The sequence below is a fragment of the Emys orbicularis genome, chromosome 7, assembly GCF_028017835.1.
Source record: "Emys orbicularis isolate rEmyOrb1 chromosome 7, rEmyOrb1.hap1, whole genome shotgun sequence".
NCBI classification, from domain to species: Eukaryota; Metazoa; Chordata; order Testudines; family Emydidae; genus Emys; species Emys orbicularis.
In genome coordinates, this window is record NC_088689.1 from 27,929,555 (window position 1) to 27,937,399 (window position 7,845).

A 7,845-nucleotide genomic window follows, 5' to 3' on the forward strand; every position below is an offset into this window, starting at 1 on the left:
TGTTTACACTCACCCAGAACACCTTGCTTTATGAGGGGGGGAGGGATAGCTCAGTGGTTTGAGCATTGGCCTGCTAAACCCAGGGTTGAGAGTTCAATCCTTGAGGGGACCATTTAGGGATCTGGACCAAAAATTGGGGATTGGTCCTGCTTTGAGGAGGGGGTTGGACTAGATGACTTTCTGAGGTCCCTTCCAACCCTGATATTCTATGATTTTTATGAGCTGTAAGCAACAGAAGTGCAGATCTAAGTAGCAACCTTAACAATTAATTATAATGTGCAAGGGGCTTGGGTGGAGTGGACACCATGGAAATATAAAATTGATCTGCCATCAAGCTCAGGATGAAATTAACCATGCATCAGTTTACCCACCCCCCATCTTTCTCTGAGTGGAAAATAGGCTAAAAATACCCAAGATAATAGAACTCCCATCAAGTATTTTAAATATGTTTCTCTCTCAAATAGATATTCAGCAGATCTTTAACACGTGCATGTAAACAATAAGAAGTTCATTTAAAAATGTGTTCAGCAGTGCTGCTGGCAGTCTTGTAATCAGGACAAAGCTGTAGACATGTTTTGTGTTTAATAGATTCTTTGTTTCCTTTCCAATAACAGCTACTGCCCTTTGTACTCTACGGAATTTTAACTGGTAAACACTCAACTCTGTATGTTTTTAATACAGTTAGTTATATATATCTTGTGGTTGAAATGATCAATAATCATCTATTTATACTATCTCATTGCGCAGGCCTTGAACATGCCTTGGGAATCATTGTCACTCTGTACCAATGTGACAGCATGAATATAAGAAATCGAAGTGTGGTCTGAATGTTCATGGAGTTAGTTGTCATAGTGTCGATATAGGCATACTAATGCATTGAGGTTTTTTGTTTTTTTTTCATAGTTGTATTTCTGGAACACAGAGATGACAGTGGAAGTTCCAGTGTATTTTAGTCTTTTTGTTAGACTTGTTTTTTAAAGATTATTTATACAATTTTCCAAGTACCAAGCAGAGGCACATTTGAAGGCCAGTTGCATCTGATGGACTCTTTTATAAAGCTTAATACAACAGGTTTATTATATTTAAAGCTATGTACAGTAAAGGTGATCTTATATGCAGTATCATTCCATAAAACTATGCATGTAATGTCAACAAAATCACTATTTTGTTTTTTGTTCATTGCTTTCAATAAAGTTTGTTGGAAGTCACCAAAATTATAAGGCGATTTGATTAATCTTTGTCTACTGTCTCCTACTATGGGCTCTTATCCATAGCGAATCTAAAACTCACTTATACACTTTGAGTTTGATCTGATTCCCTTTATCAAGGGAAAGAGGCCTATTGACTTCAGAGAAGTTGGATCAGGTCTTGTATACCAAGAGCTCTATAACTAGACTGTTCATAGTTCCCAAACTACTTTGAGTGCTTACCTGAAACTCTTTGAGCTGTAAATCAGGCTGAAATACTATAAGCTCAGTCAGCCTTCCCCATTAGATTTCCAGTACTTCCTGGTTTCTCCTAGACTAGTGAAAGCCTTGAGAATGAATTTTCTTGGACTATTTCTGTACTTCCATTTTTAGCCCCATCTGAAACTAGGAAGTAAAGATGCACATAAAAATTATGGAAAGACAACAGTTCAGGATTTGCTACAGTGGCAAAGACATATGAAATCTTCCCATACTTTCATTTTAGATTTGTGTTTTAATAAAAATTTCATCTGGATGTAGCAAAATTATAGTCTTTGAATGGAGTGTTTCATTGTTTGGAATTATTTCTTCAGTTTATGGCCCTATTGTTATTTCACTAGTTCAGCTGAAAGAAACTCTGGAGCTAGTAAATCTTTTGTGGGGCTATTCTTTCCTCCCTAGCTGATACATTTTAGGAAAGTGAAAAATGTTAAGAGTAAAAAATGTGCAGTAAACGTAAAAACTGCCCTGGGTTTCAGAGTGTACAGGGGATGAAGCTGGGCCAGAATAAAGCCCTACTTTTTTTTTCTTCAGAAAAATGACTAAGTCTTCAGAAACTATACACACCAAGTACTTGAAAAAACAAACTGATCTTTCCCAGGGGTGTAATTACCTCAGCTCACAGCCTTCTAGACAACCTTTCTCAAACACATTGGCTAGAATGCCAAACTTCATTAGAGCATGAAAAAGATCAGAGCTTTGAAACCTCCACCTGCCACACAGATAAGTGATGAGGTTATAAGATGTTGCTGTAACTGTACCTTTTTCATTTCCATATGGGTTTTCTGTACCATACGTTCATACTCCATTGATTCACAATAAACAAATCTCAAAAGAATGGCTCGTGAAATTGCTAGTAATTCCTAGCTTTGGTAGAGCTTCTGTTCCCGTATTTCAATGTATTGCCCGTATTTCTATGTATTGCCAGAATCCAAAAATTCTGAAGTTTCTGCATTTTTTTTAACTTCACAATAGATTTTGGGCCTGTAGATTTTGGGCAATAACTGAGGCCAGTACTTATTCGTAATGGACTATTTTACCCGTCCTTATGCTCAGATACAATAGTGATGAGTTGCAGTATAAAACCCTAAGATAGATACAACTGGTAGTGACAGAGTGAGTTCCTTTCAATGAATTCAGCATTTGGAATAATTGAGAATTTTTGTTGCTCTTGTAAAGTGTCTTGAGCGATGGATAGCATGTCAGTCGGGGGACACATTCCTTTAATTGCATTAATAGTTTCTAAAAACCCCAGACATTGTCAAAACATATACAATAGTTTTGCCTTATTTACAGATGTGATGATCATCCCTCTTTAAGCTGTCTCAAATTGGGTACCCAGTAATTGAGGCACTCAATAATACAAGTCATTTTTGAAAATCTAGGCTGCTTATTTTATCAAACAAATATTGAATGTTTGCAGGAAAAAACAGAGCAAGTCTGAAAATGTTAATTTATTTTATTTTTTGTAGTAGCAAAATTATTTTCTAAGTTACTTTAGCAACAATATGCATGAGAAAGGACAGAGAACGAACCAAACCACTACATCTTCCTAACCCTGGCCCTGATTCAGAAAGGTACTTAAGCACCATCAAAGTCAGTGGGCTACCCATGTGTTTAAAGTTAGGCATGTGCTGAATGAGGGCCCTTAACTGCTTCCACATGAAGCTGGAGGGTAACATTATACAGTACTATTGCAATTGAGAAATTCTGCTAGTCAGGTGAAACAGCTCCTGCCCCTCCCTTGTGGCAATATAAAACCATTACCTCAGGGGTTCTCAAACTGGGGGTTGGAAGGTTATTACATGGGGTTGTGAGCTGTCAGCCTCCACCCCAAACCCTGCTTTGCCTCCAGCATTTATAATGGTAAATATATTAAAATGTGTTTTTAATTTATAAGGGGAAGAGGGGGTTGCACTCAGAGGCTTGCTATGTGAAAGGGGTCACCAGTAAAAAAGTTTGAGAGCCATTGCATTACATTAAGAAAGCCACCTATTGCCTCGTTTTGCTAAATTCCAATTCCAGAGGAGAGAGGGGCATTCAATGCAGGTACCTGCTGCAAGTAAGAATGGCTCACAGTAACACAACCCAGCTAAGGAAAGAAATGGGGTGAAATTCTTCTGACTCAGTTCTATTGAAGTAAATGGGAGTTTTGCCATTGGCCTCAGTAGAACCATGACATTAAACAAATTGTGGTGAGTAGTGGTTAAACATTCTGTAACTCCAGTTACTCTCAAGTATATGTTAAAGCTGACATTTTCAATGCCATCTAGGGGTTCTGGTGTGGATGCCCTATTTCTATTAAAATGAATGGGAAATGGGCCTCCAAATCCCCTAGGCAGCTGTGGAAAACTAATCCTAAAATTTTCCCCCTCCTGCAACAGCTATCCCTGATATTGGAGGATTGGGTAACACACAAGGGAGGTGTCTCAACCCACAGCCACTCTCTGCTTGCAACAACCAATAAGGGCTTGAGTGTTAGTGTGAGGCACGCTGGGGTGTAAATTAATAGTGTACACCATGCAGTACACTAACTGGCTGTGTGGATCCTGCTGCTGTGCTCTAAAATTCCCCAACTGCACACTGACCTAATCCTATAAACACCCCAGATTGCTGCATACTAATTCTCTACCTAGACAAGACCTAAAAGAAAGAAAACACACACAGCATCAACTAAACCCTCCGCTCTTCACTCTATTAAAAAGGTAGCATGGGCCTCTCTGTTTCAAACTGTATAAAAGCTATATAACATTTGCTATGGCCTGAAAAAGCAACCTGTGCCAAAAGATAATTCACAGTGCTATTGTCAGATGCGCGCGATAGCTCGGGCTTTCGAGGAATAGCTGACTTTTAAAATCTGGTCCTGGAATACTGCTGGGGTATCGATTTTGTGGGAAAACACAGGAGGCTGGGTATTGCAAGTAAAGGAATAAAAACGACAGAGAAGAGACTGGCTGCCCAGTTCTGTCCATAGAAAACTTAGAAGATTGAGTCAGTCAAAGTGCTTAAATACCCCGTGATGGGGTGCCCTTATAAAAACCTAGCTGGAAGGAAGGAACTAATAAACCATGAAAGCATGCACCGCTTCCCAGACCAGGCAATTTGGAGGGCGTTTAGCAGAAAACTCCACATGAAGAGGCCTTCCCTTCTAATAAGTATTCTACTAACCTTATGTAACCCAGTGTTTAAATATGGATAAAATGTGTTAATTGGATTGAAGTTTATAGATTTATAGATTTTTAAAGCCAGAAGGGGACCATTCTGATCTAGTCTGTCTTCCTGCATAACAGAGGCCACAGAAGCTCACTCAGTAATTTCAGCATCAAGCCCACATGAAATTATACTCCATTCAGGTCAACCTTCAATTTTATTTTATATTATATTGCAATATTATATTGGTGCACCTGTGCCAAGGCTAGATTTTAAAATGTATTTACCTGTTTTCCAACAAAATTTATGAAGTTATGGCATTGGACACCTGTGATGGAATATGAAAGACACAAAGCTAAATTCTGCTAGTGTAAATCTATTGCAACTCCCCTGAAATCAATGGCTTTCCCATTAATTCAGGGCCACACCGAGATTTTACGGGGTCTGGGGCAAAATTTTAAACTGCCCCCCCAATTACCACTGAGAGGAGGCCTACAGTAAGGGGTTGGCGAGTGAGCCCACCCCATATACACCCAGTCCCCCCCACAGGGGTAGCTCCCATCCTATGGGACTCGGATTGGCTCCTCGCTCTGGGCATTGTGACTTGGTGCACAGGGTTGCAGTGCCACTCAGGTTTGGCCCAGCCACCTCTCCATCATGACCTGGTTTCAGCTCCACTAGTTTGGGGGGCCCTCTCAAACAGGGGCAAGCTGCCCCTTTTGCCCCCACCCCCATCCCCACCCCCACCCAGGAGGCCCTGTTTGAATTTACACCAGTATGACGAACATCAGAATTGGGTTCTATGTGTAATGATTGCTAAATGGGGTAATGTGTCCCATACATTATTACCTTCTTTCTATTTAAATAGAGCTTTTCATCACAGAAACTCAGAAATCTTCACAATCACCATACAAATGAGTAGATGTGCAATAACCGAAGCAGAACCATCTTTGTAGTGGACCATGGCTGCTATTATGTACCAGCACGACACGCTAAATGTTGTGCCAAGATTTTACATGGGATTCTAAAGAGTAAATGAGCCATAAAACCCACTCAGAAGGAAAACATTAGGAGATCACCAGAATGAATTTCAAAAGGACATCCCATGCCAGAATCAACCACAGATTCAATAGGGAATGACAAGCATAACAGCTAACCATTAACTGCTACATATCCAGGGCATAACTTTCTTTTCTTGGGCCTCGATCCTCAAGGTAGGGTGTTCAGATGGTACAGTTAACTTGAAATGCTGCATTTCTCTCTTCCCTTTGTCTACTGATGTTTACTTGACCTGAGCTGTGAACAATCTGGTGCTAATTACAAGGCAAATGAAAAGAATAGCTATATATTATTGATGTAAATGTCATTTCCCTGGTGTCTAAGACTTTGTAGGAAGAATTGCTCTTCTAAATATTCTGTTCTGGTGATGAACGTTTTGAATGCCTTGTTCCCCAAATTCTTGTAAATCCCCCTCCCCAAAAAACAGTGATGCTCTTGCATCTTAATATACTTTTGCCATAACTCAGGCTTCAACATGATGAATCTATGTACTAGAGTACCGCCCTGTTTATCTAAACTATTGTGCCAGTATCAAAAAAGGCAATTGGAGTTTTGGTTAATTGTGAAAGTTTGGCCATGATTCAGCAAGCACTTAACTTCAAGCATGTGTCTCAGTCCCACTGAAGTGGATGAGTCAAGACCCAGTACACAATGAGATTACTGGACATAGAAAAGTATCTGAGGTACTCTGAAAAGTTGTAAGGATCTCCAAGCATGTAAGATCCATGCAACTACTCACATGTAGAGAGAGGGGCATGACGTTACATTTGTCACAGGAGGAAAAGCAGCAAATACATTTTGGGGGTTTTACCTTCTGAATAAACATGTTTTGATTTATGCAAATCTATCATACCTCACCATTTACAGGACAGTGGATGAAACTTTGGGGCTAGCAAAAGAACAAGAATATCATGATGAGAGATTTGAACAAAGCTGAGTACTGGTATGATAACCGGCTGAGGGTAAGAGAATCCCACTGAGAAATTAGGTCATTTTTGCCATCCGAGGGCACTAATAAATATTCTGTCACAATGAACATATCTTATATGAGGGAGTGCAGACTAATGAAGGATGACAGGTTGTCTGGGTTCTAAAAGCCTTTGGACAGAAGCCCTCACTTGTGAAAATGTAGATGCCCCCAAAATCAACCTTCAAGTACCTCTGTTTTGCCAGCAGTCCTGCTGACCTGATAATCTATATATTACTCTTCTTGAAAGATGTTATCTATGAATTGCTAACAAATCAGTTTGTCTAGCACAGAAATTTTCAAAAGCACAAAAGTAATCGTCATGATACAGTATGTCATTGCATCTCAGTCACACACTGCTAACCTGCCCTACACGCTGACACACAGAGAGGCATAGGCTGAAAAATGTAGCTGCACAAGAAGCTAGTCTTTATCAGGAATGGGCCCAATTGTAAAAATTATATCCCTGATTCTAAAGCAACAAAATGTGGAAACTCAGCTCCTAAAATATAATTGTCACTGAAGATGCACAAATCTTCTTATCAAATAACACTCTTGTTGAGGATTCCTCCCACACATGTCTTCAAACTGTTATACTCTGCAGTCTTGGCACATTTCCTAGAAAGCCTCATACTATGACCTTCTCTCCTACTCACAGGAGGCAGGTCCCTGTGTGGATGAAAGAGCAAAGACTACAGTAACTGCTCTGTCCCTAAGTTTGAAAGCAGAAGGGCGAAAGCACTTCACAGGCCCTCAGAAAACTTGGAAAAACATATACAAAAACTTGATGCAAAACTTCGATTGCAGGGCCTGCCTGCTTCCCTACCTGACCTCTCATTACAGCACTTGAGAGCATCCTGCTTAGATTTGCTGATTATACCCCAGTATAATCACAAAGTCAGGTTTTTCCCCATAAGGGCCTGTGATTGTGGAATGTTCTCATGGTGCAGCAAAGCCCATTAGTCAAATCCTAGCAGGAGAAACTGAAACCGTTCCCTTTCCCCGTCAGTGTGTTTTTGGTGATGTTAGTTTCTTTCCATTAGTTGATGGGTCACTAGGATTTTCTATGCTGGATCAGGTAATTTATTTGGTTACTGGGCCTTGTTGCCCTTTCCAAAATGTCTGACCTCTTGTATCATTTGTGTGACCCTCAGAGGTCTTCCAATTGATGAGCAGCTTTTAGAAACATTCATGCCAAATTGT